Source organism: Monodelphis domestica, chromosome 6 (genome assembly GCF_027887165.1).
Source record: "Monodelphis domestica isolate mMonDom1 chromosome 6, mMonDom1.pri, whole genome shotgun sequence".
Lineage (NCBI taxonomy): Eukaryota > Metazoa > Chordata > Mammalia > Didelphimorphia > Didelphidae > Monodelphis > Monodelphis domestica.
The window spans coordinates 257,557,873-257,575,581 of NC_077232.1; positions in this window are offsets into that span (position 1 = coordinate 257,557,873).

Here is a 17,709-nt window from a genome sequence, read left to right on the forward strand (position 1 = left end):
TTTAAATCCAAAAAGAAAAAAATACATGAAAATATATGAAAAAAAAAGATTTCCTAGGTGAAACATATTACTATCACAATACAAGGAGAAACATTTTATCAATTTAATGTAGCATGTGTTTGCAAATTAGCTACATTATTAATCTCTCTAAAATTTTATAACATTCAATGTCAAACCAAAGGGCCCAATTTCCCAGACTTATTTTTGTTACTTTGATCATTTCCATAATTACCATTCTTGCTCTTTTTTAGTTCTGATATTCACCTTTAAACTCTAAGCTTTCTGGCAACCAGTTGTAATGGGTGTACTAGTACATGAATTTTTTTCAATTAACACTTTCCAGTAAATGTCAGAGGGCCCTCCTCATTGGAATAAACTAGAAATTACTGAAGTTCTTTCTGAATTGGATTTGTCTCAAGGTTTACTAAGTAACATCTTTTTTTCTCGTTAACTATTATTGCACTCAGCATTCTGTTCTTGTTTTTTATGATGATTTAGTCAAACACACCATTAAGAATTTCAACTCCCTTCTTGTCCTTTATTATGTTTTTACCCTCTGTAAAGGGCAGATATAGTGGACATGTTTTTTTTTTCAATTCTATCCTTTTATTTTATGTGCGTTTAGAAATCCAGATTCACCCTGCCCCTTGGCATTATTAGAACATCTTGTCCTTGTTCCAATGATTCTCTTTCTCCCCTAAATGTTGATGTTTATAAAGCCCTCATTTTTATTTTCTTATGCCTTGCACTTTGCCATCTTTGTGAAGGGGTCATTTGATCCAATGTTAACTCCAATTTCCTTGTAGTCAATCAAGTTAACAGGAATTAATTTTTAAATTTATTTATCTTTATGGTTCTTTATTTTTCAAATTTTGAATTTCAAATTCTGTCCTTTCAATTATCCTCTCCCCCACTCTGAGAAGGCAAACAACTTGCTATCTATCTTCCATGTGAAATCATGAAAAAAATTCTATATAAAGCCATGAAGCAACAGTCATCTTTAAGCACCTTCTATGTGTCAGATATGGTGCTAGATACTAGAGAAAAAAGCAAAAAAATATGTAATTCTCATCCTCTCTCTTGTGTATATAAATACACACATATATATATGGAGATATATTTATGTCCATCTATCTGTCCATCTGTCCATCTGTCTATATGTCCTTGTCTCCAATGAATGAAATAAACCTTACCCTCAAGGAATTTCCATGCCAAGTAAGAATAATAAAATAGTAATTATTATTAATTACATTTCCTTTGAGGTTTACAAAAGTGATTAAACTATATTCCTTCATTTGCTCCTCTTAATAAGACTATGAGGTAGCTGCTATTGTTTTCCCCATTTTGCCCATGAAGGGCAAATATGTATACATTCATGCACATATATTTGTTTCTATAAAATTGATGAGTAGTTGTGAGGTATATATCGCTGTTTTACGTATTTAGTTTGTATTATATAGTGAGACACAAACACACTGATCAGAAGCATAAAGTGAGTGGGTATATATTAACTATGTTTATATCTATTATATATACATATATAAAGTTAAACATAAGGTAGCTTGGGTGGGAAGGCACCAGTGATGGCGGGAAGGCAGTCAGGATGTTTTCATCATTTGGGATGTCACTTGTGGAGCTTTTCATGGACCCTCAATTGCAGTAAAGCTGTTTGGGGTAATCCATAGACACAACTATCTAATACACTCTTTAAAAAATGAAACAACTTAACTTTCATCTTAGAATGAATATTATGCATTGATTGCAAAGCAGAACATCAGCAAGGGCTAGGCAATGGGGGTTAAGTGACTTAGCCAGGGTCACACCATTAAGAAGTGTATGAGTTCAGACTCAAACCCAGCACCTCCCATCTCTAGATCCCACTCTCAATCCACTGAGCCACCCAGCTACTCTCTAATATACTCTTGATTGTCAGACTTCATGAGAGATATATAAATCTAATAGTAGAAATATTTAATTAAGATGTGAAACAGTGTGATTAATAAGGAAGGAAATCAAGAAATAAGACATTCACTACACTGATTCACAGGTGGGAACTATCTCATTCACTTGCTAAGAAATGGGTTGTATTAGAAGTCACTTGGGGAAAATTTGGGATTATGGAATAGGGATGTATGCATTTAGAATTGGAAAGGATCTTAGAAATCACACAGTTCTAGATGATCATTTTATGGGTGAATAAACTGAGGATCAGAGTTTAAGCAATTTAGGAGGGGAAGGGGAAACTCTCCTATAACTTCTCTCTACAACCCATCGGAAGATCTGATTTTTCTAGAGGTTAGGGGGCAGGCTATAAACTTCTGAAATATACCAACGTTTTAGAGGATTATTAGAATTCTCTCATGATTTCTCTCCATTCCTTCAGGCAATTCCACTTTTCTTACATTTAGCTTTTTCAACTCCCTGCTCAGAGGCTCCCAGGGATGCTTTTGATATTGAGCCAAATAAACTCTTCATTCTCTTCTCTAAGTCTTCCAGTTCTTCAAGCCTTCTCTCTCCATTTTTACATTATGTAGGAAGAGAAGAGATTTGCCAGAGAAGTTCCTGATAAATCTGATGAGTTCAACCAATAAACATGAAAACATTTTTGAGTGTGAGTTTTTGTTCAGAGGAATCTCAAGGGAAACTTCCCAGGAAGGTAATCAATCCCACTGGTATTATATGCTGAAAGGACACAGAGGACTTGAGATTGTCAGACTGAGGCTAAAGAGGAGAGTCACTTGTCCAGGAATCCACCCCTCACTAACACTCCCTAACATACTTGATCTATGAAAATTAATTAACACGAGCTCCCCCCCCTCTGTCTCTTTTTTCTCTTTTTTCTCTCTCTTTATCTCTGTCTCTCTCTCTCTGTTTCTCACTCTCTGTCTCTCTCTCTTTGTCTCTGTCTCTCTGTCTCTGTCTCTCTGTGTCTCTCTGTGTCTCTCTGTCTCTCTTTGTCTCTGTCTCTCTCTGTGTCTCTCTGTGTCTCTCTGTGTCTCTCTGTCTCTCTGTCTCTGTCTCTCTTTGTCTCTGTCTCTCTCTGTGTCTCTCTGTCTCTCTTTGTCTCTCTCTGTCTCTCAGTCTCTCTCACTTTGTCTCTGTCTCTCTCTCTCTCTGTCTCTCTCTGTCTCTCTCTCTGTCTCTCTCTCTCTCTCTCTCTCTCTCTCTCTCTCTCTCTCTCTCTCTCACACACACACACACACACACACACACACACACACACACACACACACACACACACAGATTTCCTACAGAGGACATTGAAGAAATAGACACTTGGTTTGAGAAGGTAGCTCACGAATGATGTTTATGAACTCCAACTACTTTGTATAGAGGAGAGGTGATCTTGACTTCTCAAATCCTTGTGAACCTGGAATTGAGCTTTTTAATTCAGAGAAGAGAAACTTCCTGAGTAGTTTATGTAGAATTTCAAGTTTAAGAGTTTCTAAAATTTAGTGTTTGAGACACCTCTAAAAAGAAAGGGGAATTTCATGATGTAATGTTTTTTGGATGGAATCCATTCTATTTTTTTCTTAAATCCCTATCCATTTTTGAATACAAAAGAAATGAATTGCAGGTTTTTCTTCATGCTTGAATCTTCAGCAACTCCAAAAATTCACTTATCTTTTATTTGGCACCACAAGGTCCCTATGAATCTTGAAGCAAGTTGTAGAACTTTGTAGAATAGAGGACCTCCCTCTATTCTATTTCCCACACTCTCCGTCCCAAGTTCAAATCCTTTCTCCAATAGGAGAATTGCATGAACTTTATCTGTTCTTTCTAATTGGGAACGTATGCAAATTCTTATACTAATCTTCATTTTCTACAGGGCACAATGAAGGCTATTCTATCCTTGGCATATAGGCAACACCTTGAGTGCCTGTAATAGAACTGACGACCTCTTTTACCTAAATTTAGGTAAATATAAGCCATCAGCTCCACTCTCAGTACACGAGGAAAATTTTATGGAATAATTCTAGCTAAGAGACAATGAGGTCAAATTAGGGAGAAAAAAAAATTCCTAATGGAGCATTAGCCCAGAGTCTTTTTAAGGATGGGGATTAGGTGGGAGAATAGGTGATAGATAACACATTATCATTACAACTCCAGAAATATAAGCTTTTCTTTTTTTAAACCCCAGCCTGGTAGAACACTATCAATCAGCATCCTTGCCTTGCCTGGTGACATTACTGTGCTTTAGTTTAGACATACAACCCTTTGGGAAACATAGTTCAGAGAGTTTCTCCCAACGAGTCATGTTTTCTCGTCTCTAAGCAGTGTCAAACATAGTGTCCTGGGGACTTTTCTCCTTGATCATGCATGCCCTCATGCACACACACACACACACACACACACACACACACATACACACACACACAGACTTACACACGATGTATTTCTGATCCCTTTCTACTTATATTTCGCTAAAGGAATATTCAACTATATGATTATGTATATAAATAAAAGTTATCATGTATAACATATATAGTCACAAAATATATTTATTTTCATCCTGGTAATACATATTTCTATATATGTATAAACATTTAGCTGCATACACATCTGTGTATACAGCATGTGTGTAATTATGCACATGTGTGTATGCTATGGCCCAAGTGAAAATACCATATAATCGAAATCTGGTCAGTCTGTCTTCAAATTAACAAACAAATTAACAAACAAATTTAATTGCTGTGGGGGAAAGTCCTAAAATAAATTTTAAAACAATGCAATGATTTATAAGCACATACATATAAATCATACCATACTTTTAGTAAGTTGAATATAAAAAAGCAGGTTTTTATTCACTTGCATCTTTTAAAACCTGATGGATGTATTTTTCACTTCATTGCTTATTAAACCTTAAATTAATTTTTTTCTAATCTATTTAGCAAGTGATATATTCCAAATAGCACATAAACCAGAATGCAGGTGGAATGAACATCTTACTTGGATTCTAATACACACACACATACACACACTGCACATACATACCAAAAACGTCTGCATAGACCTTATTTCAAAGAATTATGATATTCTTCAGATTCTGTCAATCACATTAAACAAGTTGTGTGCATAGCAGTACAAGGAATCTATCTACTATTCTAATTTGGAAACCCTAAATCAGCATTATGGTGGAATTAGATGCTAATAGTATCATTGTATTCTGTCCTGATTGGACTACTTGTTATAGAGTACTCTCTGTGGTTCTTACTATGCATTTTAGGAAAGTCCTTGACAAGACTGAGAGCACTTAAAAGAAGGAAGTTAAGATAGTAAAGGGTCCCTAGACAATGCCACTGAGTGATCAGTAAAGATACTGAGGATGGTTAGCTTGGAGGAGATAAAAGCATAGAGGGAATGGAAATCTGGAAAAATCTCTGAACTCCTCAGAATTAAAAGAAATCATAATTAAAGGTAATGCTAAGTTTTAGTTAGAAGTTAGTGAAAATAAGAATGCATTTTTCCCAACTAAATTCACAGACCCTCCCTTTGAAATCTCCCATTGTCTACAAGAGTTCCCCCAGGTTACAAAGTTCTGCTTTATGGAGAAATGATAGCTCTCTCTAGTCATTTGAAAAGCTATCCCAGGGAAGAAGGAAGATCCTTGTTCTATTTAGTCCTAGTAGACAGAATGAGGAATGTTGGGTAGAAGTTACAAGCAATCAGATTAAGTTCTTTAATAAAGGGCCCTTATGGGAGGTTACTCCCCCCTACTCTGGTGAATTGAATGAGAGGGAGAGAAGGGGTTGAGAGACTGAGTGGGGAGTGAGTGTTCCCCTCTCTTCCCTTTGGTGAAGACAACCTCAGTTTGCTTCCCTGAGGGACAGTGTGTCTCCTCAGAGATTTGGTTGGGATGCAGAGGTTAAGGCCTGGAGGAGAGGGTTTAGAGAACCACTGCCTCCCTTCTTGTCCTTAGCTGTTGTGAGAGGCTTTCCTGCCTCTGGATCCTCCCAATACCCCAACTCCCACTTTCTCTTTGAGATCTGGTTCACTCCCCAACCCCAGTCTTGAGCTTATCCTCTTCTTTGGGGAGAAATATGTTTCTCCCTAAATCTTCAGTCCCCTTCTTGAATATCAGAAAGTAGTTGGATCTGGTCTTTATAATAACTCTTTAATGGAGAATCACTCAGGGAAGGGGAAATCAGAGGGTTGGATGAGGAAAATGGGTGGCAGGAATCCCTAAAGACTGGCAGACTGACCTCCACAAATGTTGGGGGTTGACCCCTTTTCTGGTCAGTTGCTGTTTATCCCTCTTCTTGAGCTAATCTGGTTATTGCTAAAGTTCAATAAAATTGGGGAGAGAGATGTGGAGAAAATCCTTGGAGAGAATTTCCTCAATAGATGGCTTTCAATCTACTATGTTGAGCTGAGTTAAGCAGAAAACTTCCAGGGATCACTAGGAGAGCCATTGGTGTCCAAAGGGGAACCTCCAGCCTGTGAGACCTTCTTGTGAGGCTCTCAGTGAAAGGGAACTAGGCCCACGAACCTGGTGTAGATAAGCACCCTTCCTAGGCCAACGAACCCTGGGGGATATCCACATTGATCTCTCCACCCTGAATGATAGCCACATTGACCCCTCCACCCCGTGTGATAACCATATGGACCCTCGGTGAGCTCCAAGGGTATATAAGCCTGCCTTAAAGTTTGGTGGGGGGTGGAACCCCCTTTGGGCTCCTCCCCACGCGTGTGAAGTGAGTTACAATAAACCACCTCTCTGTGCTGATTGCAGCGTCTGTTCTGTTCCTTTGGCCCCTAAACGGACCCTAACATCAGCTGAAGGAATCCAGTTGAAGTGGCAGTTTGTGAGTTCCCCTCAGCCTCTGTTCTTTCCTTAGAATTCTGGGTCATTTCCTTTCTGCCTTCCCCTACACCAGTCATTTCTTGCTTCACTGGATCTAATTCCTCTCTTTTGCCATTTCTTCTTTTTCGCATATTCCTCTCTCTTACAGTTAAGTGTAAGGAAAAACTTCCTAATAAATAGTCACCACAATGTAATGGATAGCCCCAGAGGTGAGCAGCGTGCCTGCTCCACTATTCACTTTGGAGTTCTTCATACAAAAGCTGATGAATCTTCTCTCAAGGTAGAATTAATTCTTATTCATGGACATAGACCAGTTGTCTTCTGAGGTCCCTTAAAATGCTGATACTTTGAGTTGTTTTTTTTTGTTTGTTTGTTTTTAAATAATGTACCTACATGTACTTGATAGGGCAAGCCTTATGAACTTTTTATCATTACTCTCATTGGTGGACATTTTCCTGCCTCCCTGTAATTTCAAATTCAATATTGGGACTGAGTAAGGAATTCATAGCTTAATGAATAGTTTAAAATGTGAGTGTTATGTCCTAAATGAGTCATTTGAGATATGGAAGAATTAACAAGTAGTAAAGTCACTCTACATATCAAATTGAGAAAAAGGGAATTTGAAAATGGCAACAGTGGTACACTCATATGAAACTTTAGAATTGATCATGAATTTATATATATATATGTGTGTGTGTGTGTGTGTGTGTGTGTGTGCTTTTTTATTATTTTAGGAGGTAGTTTAGAATTTGGAATAAAATTTAAAATAAAATTTAGAATTTAGAGTAGATAAAGAATTTGGTTCAGAGTCGAGAAGATATGTATGAATTTGCTTTTTCTGAAACATAGTAGTTTTGTGATCCTTGCTGAGGCATTTAATCTCTCCATGCCCTAGGTTTAACATGGATTTTTCAGTGGTAAAAGGAATTGTTACATGGGGAGGTACCCATGCCAATTAAATCATATTTTAAGAATATCCTTTATAGTTATATTTGTCATCTGTGGAACAATCTCAGATTTTATATATGTTGTGTTTTACATAACTAAAACTGCAAATCCAACTGACACCAATGGAAAAAGAACCTTTTTCAGTCTCTTCACTTAACTTTTTAAATGTCCTTAACCTCCACACCACCAAGATGCCCAATGAAAGATATTAATCATATCAGAAAGGGGAAGGCAGAGTTATCTGTTCCATTTGATCTTAGTGGTCATAGATAGTAGAGATGGAAAATTACCTGAAAATATAGATTGGGTTTATCTGGAAAGGTAATGAACCTCTAAGTGAACATAAGCTAAATTCAAATTCATAATGAAAATTGAAACTGGGCAGGTTTCAGGTCTCATTAAAAAAATTTGCTCAGTTCCTCTCTCTTTCCATTTGACTCAATGAGGCATATATTTTAAAAGATCTTCACCTCCTGGATGAAAAGGAATAAGAAAAAATATCACCATTCTTCCATATTTTACAAAAAAAATTAAGACAGCATATATTTGGTATGCTTTAGATTTTCAAGATTATAATTTGATTCAGAACCCCAAGACAGACAAAGTTAGATTTGTTTAGGAAACTGTCATAATATAGTACCAAAAGAACATGGGCATATTCAGATCTCTTTCAGTCTCCTGCCTTGAACTTACTGAGAGTGTTCCAATTTTGAAATCCAAATGTCAGTATCAGCAGCTATTTGAATATAGAGTTTGGAGGCAATGTTAACCTTTGGAGAAATCTTCCCAGATTGTTTGTTCTTTTCACCCAATCCATCAAAAGAATGAGCCATCCTTTCGTGCAATACATTGCCACACTGATGAACCACTCTGAGTGGTTGCAAGCTGTTCATTCAAAATCTGCACATAAAAACCATGCTTTATCTTACCTTTTTATCTTTTATAATTTTAGTTTATCTAATAATTAGAAAACTTGAATAGATGTCTAGTTTTTTGAGGAATAGTGTAAAATAGTTTTTCTGTAGACTGTAGAAAAGGAAAAGCACAAAGTTATTACAAGTCCACAAGTCTACCCTTAAATCTATAGATTTGTTAAAATGACATGTAAACTGAGCAGATTTCTCATAAATATTGTTACTTTTCAAGAGAATAGAAGCTTTTGTTATTAATAATATTCAAATGCATTTGTAAGTGGTATTAAATTGATGGTAGCATCCTGTAATAATTTCTTATTTTAGTCAACAGATTAATATTGAGACTACTATCATCCTGGCCAACTAAGTGGCCCAGTGGATAGATGCATCTTCCTGAGTTCAAATCTGGCCTCAGAAACTTATTAGTTGTGTGACCCTGGGCAAGTTACTTAGCCCAGTTTGCCACAGATTCTTCATATGTAAAATGAGCTTGAGAAGGGGATGGCAAGCCAGTTTAGTATCTTTACCAAGAAACCCTAAATTGGATCACAAAGAATCATTCATAACTGAAATGACTGAAAAACAAGAAGTATCATCTTGGTGTCTGTGACAATGTTTTTATCTTAAAAAGAGGAATTCAGATGGAGAAGCACTAGAGATTTCTTTTCAAAGTAACATTGCTGAGGAATATCACAATTTTAAAGAACAGGTCATTTAAAATATTACTCAGCTTTAATGGAATATTTGATTTGTTGAGAAGCAATATAGTGCTATAGTTATTAAGCAAGTTTTGGAGTCAAAACGGTCTAAGTCTTGCCTCTGATAAATATTGTCTGTGGAATTTTGAGAGCAAATCACTTGATCTCCCAGTTACTTAAGACTCTAAATTTCAGAAAAGTTGGTGATCTGCTTTGTTAGAATGATTACTAGGAATTCCCTAAACCAATGATATTCTATGTCTGGTAAAAGAAAGCATTTGTTTTGAACTTTTATGTTAAAAATGATCAGTAAGTAACCATTGGCTCAAAGGGTCATTTGTATTGGACTATTTTCATTAGTGGAGATTGATTGTTTGAGACTTCAAACATACATGAGACAAGAGAGATCCTGTTCTGGATTTCAGCTTTCAGAGAGAAGACACATAATTTCAGACTCTCCTCATATCTCCAAAGGGAAAGATTCTATGAAAAAGCATACATATAGAGGAGCTTTGTAACTCCTGTCATGTTCTTTTGTTGTTGATCAGTTGTGTCCTACTTCCTGTGACTCCATTTAGGGTTTTCTTCGTAGAGATTCCTTATCCTTATCTGAATACACCAGAAACTTTGAAACTCTCTCTCTCTCTCTCTCTCTCTCTCTCTCTCTCTCTCTCTCTCTCTCTCTCTCTCTCTCTCTCTCTCTCTCTCTCTCTCTCTGTCTCTCTGTCTGTCTGTCTCTCTCTCTCTCTCTGCCTCTCTCTCTCTCTCTCTCTCTCTCTCTCTCTCTTATTTTTCCTCTTTCTTTCTTATTCTCACTCTCTCTCTCATCATCTAACTCTCATGGGGGTACTTAATTCTCTCTATATTGTCACATATATGCTTTCTCTGAATTCTGTTTTGCTATTGACTTGAATGAATTTTTTATTCACTATTTACTTCATAAGTCTATTGTGGAACTGACAGTTAAAACTTGGCTGTATAGCTTGAAGTACTCACTATTAAAGGACAGTAATCAAAAGCTTAGCTTGAATATAATTTTCTTCCAGACTAGAAATAATCAAGGCAGCACATTGATATAATTCTAGCCTGGTACATGCTATCTTTGAGGAAAACAAGATGTCCAGCCTCTGACCAAAACCTCTCACCTTCCTTGCTGGCAATAGTCAGTCTCCTTTAGAGGAGCACATGAGAAAAGATTCTAGAGACATTTGTTTTTGCCTCTGTATGATCATCTAGAAAGACCCATGTGGATACTCATAGTCTACAAGTTCAACATAGCATAATATAGCCCCACATCTTCCATATTTATAAAACATGTCCAACTCCATTCTTAGTTCTTGAGAATATATGATGAAACTAATTTCTTTCCTATGTATGGATTGAGATGTAAGGAACTCACGATTCCTAAATGTTGCCTACCCTGTCAGATGCTGTTGCTGTGCCTGTTGGTTATGCTTAACTATTTCTCTTTTGATTCAAGAAAGGATCCAACAAAAGAAAATGGATTATAACAGGAAATGACTGTGGTATAAAAAAAGATAATATAACTTGAAAATTTTCATACCAATAAATTCAATATTTGACTTGATTAATATACATGGAGTCATCATATGTGGTGGTGTTGTTATAGCCCAGTTATTTCATTCATGTCCAATGTTTTGTGATCCACTCTGACAAAGTTTCTTGGCAAAGATAGTGGAACTGTTTTCCATTTCTTCTCCAGCTCATTTTACAGATGAGGAAACTGAGGCAAATAGAGTTAAGTGATTTGCCATACATTTTGCCAACATAGCTAGTTAGTGTCTAAGGTCAGATATGAACTCAGGAAGATGAGCCTTATTGACTCCAGGTTGGGTACCACCTAGCTGCCCCATATATATGTATGTATGTATGTCCACAAAAATAGATTTATATGTTTTATATCACACACATATATGTGCAAAATATCAAAAATAGTTAATGCTTTCTTCAATGCAGACAATATCTAACAATACAACAAAACAGAAAAACAAAAAGAATTCTTTTAAAATGTTTTCATTTTGAAATTTAATGAAATTAAATTTAGAATTTAATGCTAATCAAACCAGAATATAAACACAGACTCAACAATTCAAAATTAGTCTAATTTTGAATTATAATTAATATATTTTTATATATTATGTTATATATATATATACGCAGAGAAAGTAATGGAATATAGACTGAGAACTAGAAGTAATTTTAGAAATCATCTAAGGCTTGTTGCCCTTGTTTTACAGTTAAAATGATCATTAGGAATGATCCTAACCTGGGGCAGTAAATTTAAGTGATCTGCTCAAAGTCATATAAGTAGGGAGTAGTACCATCAAGATTTTGAATACAGTCACTCAACTTCAAATCCAGTGTTAATTTCAATAAGTTTGGTCTATCCTGGCTCTGTCCTGACTGGAAGAAAGTATCACCTGTCATAGGTATTGATTTTCTCTCATCTATTCATACTGAATGAGTAAAACTAATTGCCTCAAGAAGATTATGAAATTAACATTCCTATTTATGCAAGGGTTCCTATGAGCTAATAAAAAATATTAGGATGCAAAGGCTTGGTAGAGATAGTAAGTGAATGGACATATTCATACTAATGTGCAATCAGTCAGCCAAGCAATTAATGACAAACAATTGATGTTCTTCCAGTTCTAATGGAAGTGGGGGGAAAAGGATATTCAATTCTTACAATGAAAAGGGAAATTAACATTGAAATAGTGAAAACTGAGGCTGCAAATGTAGAAAACAAATTTCTGACTCTCACAATATGCTAAACCAGTTTGCTTTACTTTCTTTTGAATTATGATAAGAAAAAGTTATGAGTGTTTATGTATTGGGAGAGTAATTCTACTCTTTTCCTTTCCCCCAATTTTTTTAAGACCCAGACATTTCTTTAGACCATTTCAAGGTATCTTCTACAAAGTTATTGATGCTATAAATCTTCTATTCCTCCTTCCTTCAGGGTACTCTATTTTGGATACCAAACCCAGTTGGTACTCCTCTTACCTGACGTAATAAAAACATATATAAATTCTGTGATATATCCTTTAAGAATCCCTAAGAATTGACGAAGATTTGGATATTAGAAGTGGCCCTTTGCTTGTCAAGATAGAAATGCCCCCAGCATTTCCCTTGTTGATCCCCAAATTAACCCTACTCTTAGGTAAGTGACCATTGGACAGGAGCCTGCCCACCAATACTATGGGGAGAGGAAAGAAGCAACTTTGGGAACAAGAGAGTTAGTTAGAAGGGAACAATAGGGCATATGCTTAGAATCAGACAGGTAAGGACTTTGGGAAAGGCACCAGTGTGGTGTAGGGAACAATGATGCCATGAAGATTACCAGGACCAGTGGCCATACCAGAGACCAGAAGCTACAAGACTCAAATTCTACGACATCAAGGTAAGGACTGTGTGATTGGGAGATGCTGACTTACTAGAATCATGCAATCTGATAAGGAAAGCATAGTGAGTCTTCATTTCTTGTTTCTTTTCATCCTTACTCTTCTTTTTGCAGAGACAGTTGTGCCTATTCCCCAGGCTCTGTTTCTTAAGAGTTTCTTTGCTTCTTATTCCTCATTTGTTTAAAAACTAGTTTAGTCTCAGCCCCGTGTTGAATTGCACTGCTGATATATATATATATATATATATATATTCTTTAAGAACAAAACAAACAAAAAATATATATATATATAAAACGAAGAAGCAGCAGTGAAATGAGACAGAGATACAGAGAGAAACAGAGACAGAAACAGTGAGAGGCAGAGGTAAAGGCAGAAAGAGAGACATACAGAGATAGTGATAGATATTGTCAGAGGATGGGAGGAGAAAGGAAAAAGAAGAGACTCAAAGTCAGACAGTGAGAGATAGAGACAGTGGCAGGGAGATAGACAGAAAGACATATGGAGAAATAGATAGAGAGAGTCATAGACAGAGATTGAGAGACAGATACAGAAACAAAGAGGGAGATAGAGAGAAATAGTGGAGATAAAGTGAGAGACAAAGAGAGATACAGAGAGCTTTAGATAGGGAGCCATATATATAGATGGGAATAGAAATAGACAGAAGCAGATGGAGAGAGAGAGAGAGAGAGAGAGAGAGAGAGAGAGAGAGAGAGAGAGAGAGAGAGAGAGAGAGAGAGAGAGAGAGAAAACAGACAGACAGACAGACAGACAGAGATTTGACAAGTGTAGTATTATCAAAAAAATAATTATAAGGGGGAAATCCAGTCATAGAGCTCAGGCTGAACAAGAGATTTATTGATTCATTTTTTCTAACTTTCCACAGCAGGGAGAAAAAAAAATGTGAATCTGGATTATTCTAAGCAATAAATTAGCAATTTGGATTCAGTGGGAGGGTAGAACTAGTATGAAGGATCAAACTACGGGCATTTCCTTTTCCCATTGTTTTCCCCAGGTGGGTTTGAAAGGAAAACCATTTCTGAAGGCAAAAGCTAAAGGGTGCTTGGAAGGAAGTCACACACAGAGGAGGAGTAGAGGGAGTGATTGGTAAAGTTTGATCTAACTAGCACATAGCTAGGAACTGGGAAAAGGGAGCAAAATACTGTCCTCCTTCCCCCAGCACAAACAAAAACATGCATATTCATGATACATATGCAAACATAGAAAGCATGTAATAAAGTAATCAATAAATATATATATTTAAATATATGTATGTATGTATATATATATATATATATAAATCACTTTCATGCATTTTCTTTTTTTCCCCAAGACTCATAGATATTGGTTTCTGAATCCATTCAAAAAAGAAGAAAAGTATTAGGAAAACAAGTTTATTGTTCTTGAAGTTATGCTAGAAGAGTAACCCTAACTACAGTTACCTCTTTTAAGAATTTATAAGTATAATAATAGTATTTGTAATGTTTTAAGTTTTACAAAAATATATATTTTCTCATTTTAACACCATGAAAACTCTAGGAGTGCTAATAATATCACATACTACAGATTAAAACACAGGATCCTATGGCTAATAAGTATCCTAGTCATGATTCTGAATTCAGTTTTTTCCTGACTCCATATACATCATTCAATACACTACCTTAACTCTGCATATGAGACAGCTTCCATAATGAATTTCATCACTTCCAAGAAAGGTAAAAAAAAAATGGGGGAGAAATAATCAAGATTTAAAATGAATAAAAAGAGAAACATATCTAAACCACTAAGAATCTTTTGAGAACATTATTAGAAACATCCCCATTGAATAATTTGAAACCTCAAAAAGGTTTTTGAGAGTAAGATATTGAAAATGGCAAAAATATACTTCCTATTTCTAGGAAGTAATAGGGAAATCAAAGACTTTTTAAAGCTCTGAAATGGTTAAGACTATGTGTGTGGCTGTGAGTAGGCTTTAGTTTCTTCATCATAAAATGAGCAGAAGGGATTAGAAGAATTAGAGTTCCTACTACCTCTAAGTCTATGGGCCAATGATCTTGTTTAAATAAACTTTTCCAAAAGATCCAAAAGATAGATGAGATTTCCTTTTTCTTCAGGAAATCAGTTTGGAGTTAAATGTTATACCATATTACATATTAAAGAAGACAAGAGTAAATAATTTAAATATTGAAAGCCATACCAGGTAAATCACATGTTTTATAATTGTGGTTTATAGAAATATATGGAATAGAGGGGATTATATTTAGAAAGATATTGTAAAGTATAGAATATTGAAAACACTCTGGATAAATTAATTCAGTAGAAATAAGAAAACATAGCTTTTTTATGGGAGAGAGCATTCCATCAACTATCTCTGATATCCCCAATCTAAACTCAGTATTGGTGAATGACTTGAATATGAAAAAGGAAACTATAAGTAAATTAGGGAAACGCAGACTAGTATACATGTCAGATCTTTGGAAAAGGAAAGTTTTTAAGACCAATCAAGAGTCAGAAAAAATTATAAAATGTAAAATAAATAAGTTTGATTATATTAAATTAAAAAGTTTTGTATAAACAAAACTAATGCAACCAAAATTAGAAGCTATGCAACAAATTGGGAAAAAATCTTCAAAACAAAAACCTCTGACAAAAGTCTAATTACTCAAATTTATAAAGAGCTAAATCAATTGTACAAAAAAAGCAAGCCATTCCCTATTGATAAATAGGCAAGGGACACGGATAGGCAATTTTAAGATAAAGAAATCAAAACTATCAATAAACACGTGAAAAAAATTTCTAAATCTCTTATAATCAGAGAGATGCAAATCCAAACAACCCTGAGATATCACCTCACACCTAGCAGATTGGCTAACATGACAGCAAAGGAAAGTAATGAATGCTGGAGGGGATGTGGCAAAGTCGGGACATTAATGCACTGCTGGTGGAGTTGTGAATTGATCCAGCCATTCTGGAGGACAATTTGAAACTACCTCCAAAGGGCGCTAAAAGACTGTCTGCCCTTTGACCCAGCCATAGCACTGCTGGGTTTGTTCCTCAAAGAGATAACAAGGAAAAAGACTTGTACAAGAATATTCATAGCCATATTCTTTGTGGTGGCAAAGAATTGGAAAATGAAGGGATGCCCTTCAATTGAGGAATGGCTGAACAAATTGTGGTATCTGTTGGTGATGGAATACTATTGTGCTCAAAGAAACAATGAACTGGAGGAATTTCATGTGAACTGAAACGACCTCAGGAATTGATGCAAAGTGAAAGGAGCAGAACCAGGAGAACATTGTACATAGAGATTGATGCACTGTGGTACAATCAAATGTAATGGACTTGTCTATGAGTAGTAATCCAGGACAATTCTGAAGGACTTATGAGAAATAACACTATCCACATTCAGAGGAAGAATTGTGTGAACAGAAACACAGAAGAAAAACAACTGCTTGATCACATGGGTTGATGGGGACATGATTGGGGATGTAGACTCTAAATGATCACTCCAGTGCAATTATCAATAATATGGAAATGGGTCTTGACCAATGACAAAAGTAAAGCCCAGTGGAATTGTGTGTTGGCTATGGGATGGGGGTGGGGGAAGGGGAGGAAAGAACATGAATTTTGTAATCCTGGAAAAATACTATAAATTAATCAATTAAATAAAATTTTTAAAAATATATTATCTTCTCTAATGGAATTATCATTCTATCCAAGTACTTCAATGTATGTATTCCTTTCAGTGCTACAGATTTCAAACTGCTTATCCTGTGGAAAAGGAATCATACTATTCTTTGTCCTCACATGCATTTACCAAAGGAGTCAAGCCATCCCACTAGGAATGGAGGTTCTTCTTCAACTACTTTTAACTTTGGATGAGTACCACTGGAGCATAAAGGCTGTTCATTGGTTATCTGTCGCTGCTGCCATGTGATTGGCTAAGATATCAAAGTACAAACTAGTCAATGAGTTTCATGAGGTCAATGGCCACTTTTTTCCCTCATAAAACCAATGCTACCTAGCACAGTACCTTGCCTAGAGTATGGATAAATAGAAATTTTGTATCTTTGAACTACATCTCCCAGCATCCTTTTTCATCCCTACCTCCACAGCTGAGTTAGCTCCCTTTTGACTCCAGCTTTTTATTTTAGTTATTAATAAATCTTATTAAATATGATACTTGAGTTATTGTATATTAATTTTAAGCTTACAAGTAGGTATTCAATAAATATTAGTTGCTAGACTTACTTAACCAAGAGGAAAGTTATTTCCTTAATGATATATTGTTGATAGATTTAAAAAAAAATTAATTATTTTTTAATTTAGCAAGTATTTATTTTCTTTCCTTCCCATTTCCTACCAGCACTCCCACTTAAAACAAACAAAAAGGAAAAACAGAAATCTTATATCAAATAAACATAGGCAAACAAAAAAAAAATTCTACATTTGTCATGACCAAAAATATTTATGACTCATTCTGTATATTTAGTTCATCATCTACCTTCTGAAGGTGGATCACATCTCAGTCCACTGAGCCTTTGGAAGTTCAGTATTTGTTTAGAGTTCTTGAATTTTTCAGAGTTGTTTATTTTTACAACCTTGATGTTTGCATATATTACTCTCTTGTTTCTGTTCAATTCACTCTGCATCAGTTCATATAAGTTTTGCTAATTTTCTCAGAAATAATCTCTTGTCATTTTTTACATCAACTGGACTCATTTGTATTTGTCTGATAGTTTTAATTTCAGTTGTGCCAGTTCAAAAGTCTTGTCTCTATCATATGCTGCCCAGATGGGATTAACATTATCTAAGCCCATATTTGATCATAAAATTGTTAAGGATGATGTCATCTCTTCTACCCTTCTCACTTCCCCACAGTGCCTATGGCACAATCATTTGTTGAACTACATTGAGTTGAT